This window comes from Lactuca virosa, chromosome 9 (assembly GCF_052849685.1).
Source record: "Lactuca virosa cultivar CGN04683 chromosome 9, Lactuca_virosa_CGN04683_v6, whole genome shotgun sequence".
NCBI classification, from domain to species: domain Eukaryota; kingdom Viridiplantae; phylum Streptophyta; class Magnoliopsida; order Asterales; family Asteraceae; genus Lactuca; species Lactuca virosa.
This window is the reverse complement of record NC_136434.1, coordinates 151468027-151481079: the sequence shown is the minus strand read 5'-3', so window position 1 is coordinate 151481079 and position 13053 is coordinate 151468027.

Genomic DNA, 13053 nt, shown 5'->3' with positions numbered 1-13053 from the left:
GAAACTTATTAGCGAAATGAAGAAAAGTGAACATGTGAATAATTACAAGGAAATGGGAATGAAATCCAGGTTTTAGCGCACTGTATAAGTAATTTAGTTGTTCCTATACGGATCAACAACAACTAAGAATGAAATGCAAAAAAAAAAAAACCCGCTTTTTGGACTTGAAATGGAAAAGTTATGTCAAATGGAAGTGTTAAGGGTTTTTATGAGATGTACCACATGAAAAAAAACTACGGAAAACCTTGGTTCGGAATCAGAAATCTTGATGCTCACGCATAATGTTAAACCAAAAACAAATAGAATGTTAAAAAATAAGCTTTTGGAACTAAAATGAAAACAATATTATGTATAGAATGTAGATACATGAATAGGTTGAGTGATAAAATGTATGTGAAATAATACATGGAACTTTCTTTGGCAATCAAGTTTATGTACCTGATTAAGTATTACCCTGGTTCCAATAGGCGGTTAATACAATTAGGTACCCAGGTCAAAAATAATTAGGGTGTTGAAATAAGGAAGCTATGCATGGTATAAGAATGGGTATCACCAATAACAATCGGTCCGAGTTGACCAATAGTGAACCCCGAAGCGCCTTTCATAAGTCGAATAGCTGCCGAGGGAGGGCTCACACGTAGGTATAATGGCATGTCCAGCTTGATTCCATTTTGATTAAAGCCATGTTCTCGAGTTTTTCTAATTGAGAGGAACGGAAAGAAAGGGAAGTTGCCTTTCATTCCCTTCCCTTTTGTCACACCCCGCTAAAGCGGAAACGCAAGGTATGACAGCGACAAAGGTTTCATTGCAAAAGATAAAGATACTTCACCATAGCAATATTTAAAAGTTTACAACCCATAGCTTAAACAAAACAAAGTACAAGTTTTTCCAAAATGACATTGTTCAAAATATAACTTCATAAAATAACTTCCACACGATGCAGCATGCTCTGTGATGATGAATCTCTATATCCACTTACTAATTATTTCCTGAAAAAGCATGTAAAACGAGCGTCAACTATGAAAATATTTGGTGAGTTCACAGGTTTATAAAATAAGATATGGTATAAGACTTTTCATAAATACAAGTACATTGCTTTAATGAGAACAAGGTTCATTGCTATAATGAGAAACAAAGTTGATTTCTAAAATTGATAAACGAGTTTATTGCCATAATAAATAACAAGTTTATTGCTATAATGAGTAACGAGTTTATTGCCATAATAAATAACAAGTTTATTGCTATAACGAGAAACGAGTTTGTATGTGTATGAGAAAACAATGAGTCTCAACCAAACCTATGACTGAAGCCCTATCAAGATCTATGCTTATCGTTCCATAGATGAATATGGTATCATGCACTCCAGCAATAGGGCGAGTGAGGAGTTGTCAATTCCTAATAGCGCTATCCATAATGACCATTGGCTCAAAGAGTTAATGGTTAGAGATAAGGGAAGGGCCTTAGTACGATAAGTTCTCATGTTCCGTGTTGCATAGACATACATAGAGAGACATAGCAATAAAATAGCAATCATGTTTGATACAAATCAATTTAAATACAACATTCAAATAATAGTTTTTCGGGACATGCTTTTCCACCCCAAAACATAAAAACTGAAAATAGGGGAGTGCGTGAATACTCACAATGTTTCGAGTAGGTACAAGTGGTGCCTCGGAATACACCAACGCCTTACTACCGGGATCTTACGACATCAAACACACACTAGTGAGTTTTCATGTCGAAATCTAATGCTAATATACTAAACTCTACATATAGAGAAATGCCAAATTTATGTTCTAATATTGGTTTCATATTAATTGGTTACAATCTTTCTGAAATGGTGAAATTCTATAACTCATGTGATTAAGACAATTTTGGATATTAATTTTCCAGATTTAGTAATATAATTTGAGGGTATTTCAACACATTTAAAGGTGTTTTAAATTCCTAAAAACGCAAAATATTATCAAATAGTTTCCAAAAATTGTCAAACCTTGTATTTTCATTCTAAATACAATAGAGGTTTTCCAGAAAATTTCCCTTGAATTTTTGATATGGTTAACTATTTTTCCAAGTTTTTAAGCCTTCATAACCAAATAAATTCACTAAAAATAGCATTCAAATGATGAAAATTCTCAAACTTTTTATTTTACTGTTATTACACATTACTAAGCTAGGAAAAATATAAAAATGGATTTCCAAGCTGTTTAATTATATTTTATGATTTTTGAGCATTTATTCTAATAAAAATTGGAATAAATAGACAACCGTTTCCAAAATTACTCAAACTTTTTATTTAACTGTTATTATACATAACTAAGCTAGGAAAAATATAAAAATGGATTTCCAAGCTGTTTAATTATATTTTATGATTTTTGAGCATTTATTCTAATAAAAATTGGAATAAATAGAAAACAGTTTCCAAAATTACTCAAACTTTTTATTTAACTGTTATTATACATAACTAAGCTAGGAAAAATATAAAAATAGATTTCCAAGCTGTTTAATTATATTTTATGATTTTTGAGCATTTATTCTAATAAAAATTGGAATAAATAGAAAACAGTTTCCAAAATTACTCAAACTTTTTATTTAACTGTTATTATACATAGCTAAGCTAGGCAAAATATAAAAATGGATTTCCAAGCTGTTTAATTATATTTTATGATTTTTGAGCATTTATTCTAATAAAAATTGGAATAAATAGAAAACAGTTTCCAAAATTACTCAAACTTTTTATTTAACTGTTATTATACATAACTAGGCTGGGAAAAATATAAAAGATATTTTTCAGTGGTTATTTCTATTTTTCCTTGTTTTATCCCCTTAAATAATCATTAATTGAAGAATAAATAACAAACAGTTAAAATAAATTACCAAAAATTTTTGTAAGATCATTTACAGTGTAAGTAATCTGGAAAAAATACCAAAAGTGGTTTTCATATTGTATAATCCGGTTTTGGGTATTTATGTGTATTTAAGTGTATTTAAGTGTATTTAACCTTAGAAAATAGGAGAAAAATAGTATACAGTAGAGGAAAATCATCAAAATGTTTATGTATCCTCCTAATGTACAACATGATGTTCTGGTAAATTGTCATGAATTTTGGATAATCAGAACTATTTTTCCTATTTTTAGGCCATTATAACTACCAAAAATTGGGAAAAATAGAAAGGCATGATGAAAAATTCTGAACTTATTTGTCTGAGTCTCCCACCACAGGTAAGAGCTGCGAAAATTGTTAGATAAAATTTTCACACTCTTTAAAGTGGTTTTGTGATTTATTGCACCCAAACAAAAAGAAAATCGAAAATCATACTAAACAGCAACATAAATCGATGAAATTTAATGAGAGGTCATTATTCACCATAGGGGTCATCCACGAATTTATTCTGGATTTATAGACCTCTGGAAGTATTTTATGTGATTTATGCCCTTGTTTTCTTGCAACAATTTTAATAAATCAAGGAAACGATAAAAACTCTTGGGATTTTCCAGATATTCATATTACCTTAATGGGAATCTGGAAAAATTTTGATTTGAACAGAAAAGAACTTTTAGGTATTTTTCTAGACAAAATCATTTACATGCACTATTAACAATGTACTTTGATCATCAAGCTCTTTAGCTTGGTGTTCTTCACATGCATCACGGTTTGAAGACCATGCATGGACATATGTTTGTTATAGTGATGTTTTTAAAGGAAATACTTGAATGCATAAGGTGTATGAGCCTTTAAAACTTGTAAAAATCCGAACCTTAGTGTTTGACATAGGTTTTGGTCCTTGGATTTCACCATTAAACAACATGCATGTTGTTCTTGGGTGAAACCCTACCACCATCATCATCAAACACGACATTCATGAACATGTGTTTTAATGATTGAAGTTTTGGGAAGAGAGAGGGCATGGGGGAGAGGATGCACGAATTTTATGAGTGAGAGAGGCTCCCTCTCTCCTAAAATTCAAATTATATAATTCTCCCTTCAATTTTTATAAAACCAACATTTTTATAAAAATGTTTCTTTAAGCAATTTTTGATTTATTTAAAAATCTTGTTTTTAACTAATAAATTATGATTAATGTATGATAATTTAAATTTCTATTTCATTGATTATAATCTATAATTTGATTAATAAAAATTTTATATTAGGAAGTTTATAGAAATTTTATAAAGTTTTTAAGCTTTAAAGTTTATAAATTTGGATTTTTGGGCTCTTTAGAGTTTTTGGAACATTGTTTGATATTCACCATCATATTGGGATGAAATTAGAATATTTTAATTTATTTTTAGGGTTTTATACCCTTTTTCAATTGTAACAAAGTTTGCAGTTTTATTCTAATTCGGGTATTGGCATTTCCTATTGTAGTTAAACAACTTACTAGAATCGTAAGAGTCAAGTATATTAGTCCTAGATTTTAGTTGGATCCTAGTTCATGTAAGATTTTGACCTAATTTATACTAATAGGCCATGGCATGTTGTGCATGTATGGTTTTTATAAAAAGATGCATGAGTCCGAGAATGACCTGAATTGACAGTTGTCACACCTTTCCCTTACATTCATCCCAAATGGGCTCGAGAGGAAAGATTTCATGAAAAATTAGTCTTTTCTTCCCCTATCAATCATTCGTTTCCTTCTCTTTCCTCCTTAAAGCCTAGTTACGGAGTTCAACTTAAGGACGGAAAGGAACGGAAGTTGAACGAAACAGAAAGAAAAGAAGATAAAAAAAAAGGTTTTCCTTATTTTTTTTAAGGAAGTGGGAAGGAAAGAAAGGATCTTGGTGGATAATTGTCCTTGAAAAATTTCCTCCAAAATTAGAGAGATTTGGAGAGAAAGAATCATGTTCTTATACATATATTTTATTTTGACAAATTTTTCGTTCAACCCTACTATAAAAGAGATAACATCATGTTATCTGAGCCTCTATATCACTCTCATGCCATCTACTAGAGAAGATATGGAAACAAGATTTATGTTGTGGCTACAATAAGAATTGGAAGACATTCATAATGTATTTCACGTATGCTACCTGACGAAGTTGAAGGGTGATGAGGTAGATACTAGAAGAAAAGACTCATTTAGGAACCAAAGGAAATTGTGGATGGAAAGACTATGAAATTGAGAAGAAAGATGATAGATATTGTACCGGTTGAATGGAGACTTCGCACCGGTGCAAATCTTACTTGGGAAAGGAATTATGAATGAAGAAAAGATACCCACAAGTTTTTCAAGATCTTGCGATTCCGAGGACGGAATCGTCCTAAGATGGAGGTAACTGTAACACTTTACTTTTAGGGATAGTTTTTTTTTATCAAAATAATAATAATAATAATTTTTAATTTGAATACAAAGAAATTCTTCGAAGATGAAAATGTTGTATTCAAATATTTTAATAGTTTATTAGTAGTTTGAAGGCGGGGTATCTTGGCGTCACCCTATGGGATATTATAATATGATTAATTAAGAATAAAGATTTAAATGGTTTATAGTAATGAAAAATTAAAAAAAGCCATTGTGTATGAAGTTTGAAAGTTAATAAGTGTCTACATGTGTATTGTAGGTGAAGAGGTGTAAGAAGAATTGTAGTGCAAGTGAAGTGGTAGTGTCTATACAACTAAGGTGAATTTATTCGAGCACATGTACTATAAACATACTATATAACTCTTTGGCATTTTTCTTAAACTTGATTCTATGTGTTGCATAGTACTTGTTGCATCATGAAAGCCTATTTTGAAAAGATATCTAATTAACCTGTGTTGAATGATTTCTAAAAGTATTTTGTGAGCATCCTATATGTGCATTTCATATTAGGGTAGGTTGGGCTTGAAGTGACACTAGGCATGTATACTGGACCGCAAATGGAGCACATCGGACCGGAAATGGAACAAATCGGACCAGAACCCGAAAAACCCACAAGCCAAATAAGACATAAATTAAGAATCGAATACATTAACCAATCGTTCAGTCATAGTAAGAAATGTGCTATTTAAGAAAGTGTTTGAAACGGAACCGGACCAGAACTAAAACCGAAAAAAATAAGTGGAATAAGTCGTTAACTAAGAACCGAGAACCGACCAAATACTACTAACCAGTTCCAACCGGTTCGCGTCCGGTTCCGGATTGGTTTTTCGGTTAAAAAGCCCTTCCCTAGGTGATTCCAAGTTACCAAAATCTATTATTATGCGTTGTGAGTGGTTTTATTTATGGATATTAATCACCACAATGCGTAAAGTGGTTAGATACCCTTTGAGTGGGCATGTGCAATGGTCCACAAGTCAACTAGTATGTTATTATGTTGGTAAGGTTGTACATGGTGGGTTGTGTACTAGCCACGAAGCCATGTATGACTGATATCGTGTTACGTAGGGAGGGTTGTATAACCGATACGATGTTATGTGGACGTACAAACCTTGTAGTATATTGTCGGATGGACATGGAAATTGGGTTTAGGATCATAGGCATTGCATTTCTACTAATATTGTGAAACTAATATGTTGATATGTTTTCAAAAGTCAATGATATTAATTGAACCCGCTTTAAGGGTATTGGGATGTTTTGTTGATTTAAACTATTTTGGAGGTTCAACTCCAAGGATAGATGACTGTCATCATCGTTTACTCTTGAAGAGTTGCACTCGGGTATTCTCACGCGTTATGCTATATTTTGACGTGTTAGAGATGAAGAAGGATGCTTGGTTATTTAGAAGATGATATAGATGTAATATCGTACTTTCAGTTATGTTTTAAGATCCATTGTAATATCCTCGCTATGCTTTAAACTAAATTTACATTCGGACCAAATGCATATCCGCACATGTTTTAACGACTTAAACTCTCATTTTTGGATGAAAACTATATTTTAAGACCATTTTAAAATCACCATATGCGAGTGATGTTTTACCTACTATTGGCTATCCAGAGTGTTTCCATAAGGTTTGCGACAACTTGGAGTAACACGTCAAAATGGTCCTTCAAGAACAGTACCTTCGTAAAGAGAATAACCGTCGCTTCAATAGTAATTTGTTCGTTAAGGAGTTTGTCTTGTACAGACTCTCAAGCGTCAACCATAGAGACATTTTCTTCATCTGCGACTTCATAAATCATCTCATCAGCTAAGGACAGTAAGATGGCAGACTGAACTTAGTCATATTGCTAGGTGAAGTCTGATCCAAACGTGCATGTTGGTCGGTTTTGAGCATCTTGTCAATGTTATTGCCAAAAGTATAGACAAATAAATTTATCATAGCAGCCATGCCATCTGACCACGACCTCCCACTGATCTTTGGTGATGGGGAATTCGATAAACAAATACTATTCTCTCCACTGTGCTGCAGGAAAACGGCAGCACATAAAAGAATACCAATCCCAGACACAGCTAGATTGTACCGAGTCCAAAGGTTTTTGAAGTTGACGAATCACATAAGGACATACCGTGATTGCTCTGAGTCATTGTCGGATTATGTTCAATGATCTGAGTTGCTACGGGTGTAGCAGGTTTGGTCACGTTTTCAGGGATTGCCCACAAGGGGCAAGCCCATTATATTTGTTGCAGTCAGAAGGGTGACAAGGTGGTCGACCGTTTGAGAATCAGAGAGGAGTGGTGAGTGCATCCGCTCTGGCTATTTTCAGGATCACCATTAGACGAGAGGGGGGGAGATCGGAACTTCAGCAGATAAGGGTGCGATGTATGTACCCTTTTTGCCTCCCCACCAGCGTCACCTGTATTTAGTTGAAATTAATTTCCATTAACATGAATATGCGTATCGTTGGTTGTTATCTCTAGTGGTGGTTGAGTTATACGCACCTTCAAGAAGAGTTATATTCCATCTGCATATTGTGAATTTGGGTGGAATAGTACGGGATCATTTCCTGATATATCGCGAATTTTTCCAGCATTTGAGTGTCATTTTGAGTATGGTCGGGGTTGGTTCAAGGGTTCGTACAAGGGAATTATGATTTGATTCTAGTAACCTTAGCTATTATGTTTGGAAAGGATTTCAGGGTTGGCAAAGGAAGAAAGAGTTATTGCTGAAGTTTTGATTGGAGCATCCGACCTTTAGACTCCGAGATCTGAATGTGATATCAGTGTGAACAACTAGAGTCATTGGCAGTATTGGGGAACAAGATGTGTTAGTAGGTTTTCGGGAATCGTGTTGTTGTGAAATTGTTATTCATGGTGTTATAGCTTCGGTAAGCACCGGTCGTCAGCAAGGTGAGCATTGGAACGTAATGAGGATTGGGAATCCTTCAATTTTCGTGTGCAGAGCGGACTTAGTTGAATCTAAGTAGGGGAGAACCACCCAGGTATCCAGGTCAGAAGCAAGGGTGAAAGTGATTTAAGACTACGAGGGAGCCTTAACATTCACTAATGGTCAGTTAGGGTATAGTGTTGTAAGATTGCGGGAGGAGCCGTAGCATTCACTACCAGTAGAGAGTGTTGTAAGACTATGGGGGAGCCGTAGCATTCACTAGCGGTAGAGAGTGTTGTAAGACTGCGGGGGTGTCGTAGCGTTCATGGATTCTTTCAGGTGATCTGGACTAGGGTAGGCTAGTTCGCAGGGTTGTGGGAGAGCCACAGCTTAGTTAGGATCAGGACCGGAGGTGAATGATTGATCAGTTATCCGGGGCGTGCCTAGACGTGTATGGGAGTTCAGGTTGGAACCGGTAGAGATTGCTGAGCTAAGGGTTGGACCTTGTGATACAAGATCTTGTGGTCGAGTAGTGCATGTTTCTGTAGGGCTGTGGCTGGGTAGCCCTGTTATAGGATCTCATAAGAACCTGGTGGTTGGACCGGGTGCAAGGCTGGAAGTCTCAGGGAATCGGCTAAGGGTATTTATTAACCGGTCGAGTAAAGGATGACGGGAAGTCATGGGGCATTATGAAAATGCCGAATCGAGGAACTCTTGATAGGAGCGAAGTAACAATTCGGATTTGGATAGGAACCCAAATTGGAATTCGTGCAGGATTTTGTTTCAGTGAGATGGGATGTGGGGCATATATATGACATGGGCATCGAGGGCAGAATTCCAGGTTGGTGAACGGGTTGGTTTGATGGTGGTTTAAGTCATTGTGATGTGTATCTAGTTGTAATAGAGCCACGGCATGTCGGAATAAGGAAACGGTAGGTCGAAGGAGACTGGGTATGATGTAAGACTACAACTATTCTGGTAGTATTCGCCTTTTTGCATCAGATTCAGTGGCGACAGGTTGTCAGCCTATCACGATCGGATGGAACAGTCGGATGGAAGGAGATAGGGCAGTCATGGTTAGACGAGGTATCCTTCGGAGGGCGCACGGGACTGCTGAGTGTGGTTTGGCTCAACAATTGGGTAGGTGTACGGTGTTCCGGACAGTTGGTAGACAGGTTGGGGCCAGGGAGGTCCCCGATTGTTCTTCAGGAAAGCAGTCATATGACAGCAAGAGGAGTAGGAGCGATTTCAGGGATTTGGGGTCTGTATGTGGAATTGCTTGTTATTCGTTAACCGTAGTTGATCGGTGACTTTGTTCTTTAGGAAGCCTCAAGGTATTCCGAGTGGGAATTATTCTATTTAGACTGGTTTTCTTGTGGAACCAGTTCGATGATGATTCGATGTGGGCAGTCTGTCAGGGAGACAGACCATCTCGAAACTTTAGATTTCAAATGGAGCAGGTGTGATCAGGTTGCAAGGAATTCATTCATTTTCGGATTTCGCGTTGCTGAAGGTGTCACCTTGGAAAGGGATTATCAGGTTTCGGAAGAGGGGCAAGCTAGGACCTCGGTATATTGGGCCGTTCAGGATTTTGGCTCGGGTGGGCAAGGTAGTATATCGCTTGGATTTGCCGGAAGAGCTTAACCAAATTCAGAACACCTTCCATGTTTCTCAGCTTCGGAAATGTATCGGTGACGAGGCCGTGATTGTCTCACTGGCTGATATCCAGGTGGACGAGAGCTTGAACTATATTGAGAAGCCCGTTGCCATTTTGGATAGGAAGACGAAGGTTCTTCGGAATAAGGAAGTAAGACTGGTGAAAGTGCAATCGCAGCATCGGAAGGGTTCCGAGTGGACTTGGGAACCAGAAGAGGAGATGCGAGAGCTTTACCCCGATTTGTTTAGGTCAGCAGACTTCGAGGACGAAGTCTAGTTCAAGTGGGGGAGACTTGTAACACCTGGTTCGGGTATTGGAGAAAAGTTGCCAATTTGGGGAGGATTTAAGCATGGACTCGGCGAGTTGGGAGATAAACTCGTTGAGTAGGGTCGTGACATCTTGGACGCGGGTTGGAACTGACTCGGCGAGTCCGTTGAAGATTGCCTTGAACTCGGCGAGTCGTTCGAAGACTCGGCGAGTCGGCTAGGGTTTCTCCCAATTCTTGGACACGTATGAACTCGGCGAGTTAAAGGGGAACTCGACGAGCCAATCAAGGATTTCATGAATTCTCGAGTTCAGGAAGGACTCGACGAGTCGGTGAACTGCACTCGACGAGTCGAGTCAACATGGACTGTTGACTTTGACTGTGGACTTTGAATTGGACCAAGGGTTGACCAGCTGACTTCTAAGGGAATTCTGGTAATTTGGAGATTTATGAAAAAGGGTTTTATGGTAACTATAGGTGGTGGAGTTCGTGTTGGTGATCCGGGAGTTGAGCTTTCTAGTTTCAGACGTCAGTTGCGAGGTGAGTTCTCCTCACTATATCAACAGGGTCTACGGCACCAAGGCCGACCCTTTATGATTTACATCCTGGGTTAGGATGGTCGTTATGTTATTGCTATGCTAGATCTCATCCTGGTTTAGGATGGTTGCTATGTTATATTACACCCTGGCTTAGGATGGTTGCTATGTTATTGCTATGCTAGATTTCATCCTTGTTTAGGATGGTTGCTATGTTAGATTTCATCCTGGTTTAGGATGGTTGCTATGCTAGAGATCGGTTAGATCGGTATCTTGGTTATAGGATGGTTGCCATGTTAGTGATCTGTTAGATCTGCATGTTTACTTGTTTATATGTATGTGTACATGTTTGTTGATTTGGGAAAGGGTTGAGGCAGGTCCTGCTGTGTGCAGTAGGCCAAGACACCCTGGGCGGACCGAGTAGACTGCAGGCCCGGGCCGGGCAAATCTAGTCAGGCAGAAAGCCCAGCGAGCGGTCCGGATAGGATGAAGACCCCGGGGAGGGTGGTCCAGACGTGCCGAGGGCTCGGAGAGTGGTCCAGATAGACTGAGGACTGGGATTCGGTCCAGTCAGACTGATGGCTCATTACGCATGCTGTATTGTTTGCTATTATGTTTATATGATATGATATGGTTATATCTGTATGGCATTGGTATTTTGGGGGTAACTCACTAAGCTCTCGGGCTTACAGTTTCAGTTTATTGTTTCAGGTACATCAGCGGATCGCGGCAAGGCGAAGGCATGATCGTACAGCTCCTCATATTATATTTATGTTTCTGGGAATACTCTGATAAATAATATTTTGAACAAGTTGTAATGTTTTGATGAACTTGACATGTCTTAAAAGTTTAAATTGGTTCGAAATTTTTTTTTGGGTGTTACAAGTTGGTATCAGAGCCTTCGTTTGAGTGAATTGGAGGAACATTCGTGTGAATCCAGTCTCAAATCAAGGAAAGATTTTCAAAACGGTTTTAAATGGTTTTCAAAATAAGTAAAGGAGGATGCAGGGTGTACGATCAGCCGGAGCCAGTAAGTAGACCCCAAAATACCATACAGTTATTTGATTATGTGATATGTTAGAACAACATGCTAGTACTAGGCTAGGGATCTTCAGGAATTGCATGATAGAATTGCCTGATTACATGATGCTTGCTAGCCTAGGGTTTCCCTTATGTGAAATTGACATCATTACTGGAGTTGCTTAGTGTATGCATCACGGTTATACATAATTAAGATCTTATAGCTTGAGAATGTTTGATCTGGCCCTATGTTATGTTCTTATTTGATTGGGAGCTTAGGGTAGGATTGGATATTCGAAAGTCTATAGGGTCCAGCGTTATGTATGGCTAGCATACACTAGCGATGCAGGGTTGGTGGAAGTTTCATGGATGGATAGGTTGTTTGTGATGAGTCCGCCGACTACGAGGCATTTAGCCTTCCTTTAAGAGTGAGGCTTGAGTGCTCGCTATGATTATGTGTATTGTTAGGGCGTTGTGATGATACTTGGGACAAATATGGGTAGGTGTGGAAGGTAGTATGGGCCCGTACTACTGAAAGCACAGGACCCATACGCGTAGCAAGGAAGTCACAACCCCTAGGGTTTTGTCGGGAGTTGGTTCCCAGTTCCTTATATGGATTATCTGATACCTTGTGTTATGTTTCAGAATGGTGATGACCAGGCGCTTTGTGATTGGATCCGGTTCGGGATCAGGAGAGGGAGAGGGAGAGGACGGACAGGGGGCGCTGTCGGCCAAATGAGGCCAGATGAGATGGATGACAGGATCAGGGAGATCCTGCATGATGAGGTTGTTGCTTTGTTCCGGGCCGAGTTGCCAGAGATGTTCGGGTCTATTAAGACCGCTATGGTGGAGTATTTTGATGATCGCTACGCAGCCCTCACCGAGGCGGCTGCCGCAGCAGCTGTATCGGCGGCAGGGATAGGAGCCGGTCGGGCTTTTCAGTATCGGGACTTCGACAACATGAAGCCCCCTACTTTTGATGGGACTCAGGACCCCATCAAAGCCATGAGGTGGCTGTCTGACGTGGAGGGATGTTTCTTCACATGCTTGTGTCCTACTGACCAGAAGGTCAGATGTTCCCTGAACTTGCTAAGGTCCGGGGCAAAGGACTGGTGGAGGTTGATGACTGGGTCGTATTCAGACGAGCAGAGAGCTGCTGTTACTTGGGAGCAGTTCAGGGATATGTTCCGCGCTCGCTACATTCCTCGAGTCGAGCGGGAGCGGTTAGCTCAGGAGTTTCTGGAGTTGAGACAGGATCGGGAGACGGTGATGGAGATCACCCGTATGTTCACTGAGAGGGCGATGTTCTGCCCGGAGTTTGCTTCTGAGCAAGCTCAGATGACTCGTTATCTGAGCATGCTCAAGACGGATATCCGACAGTTTG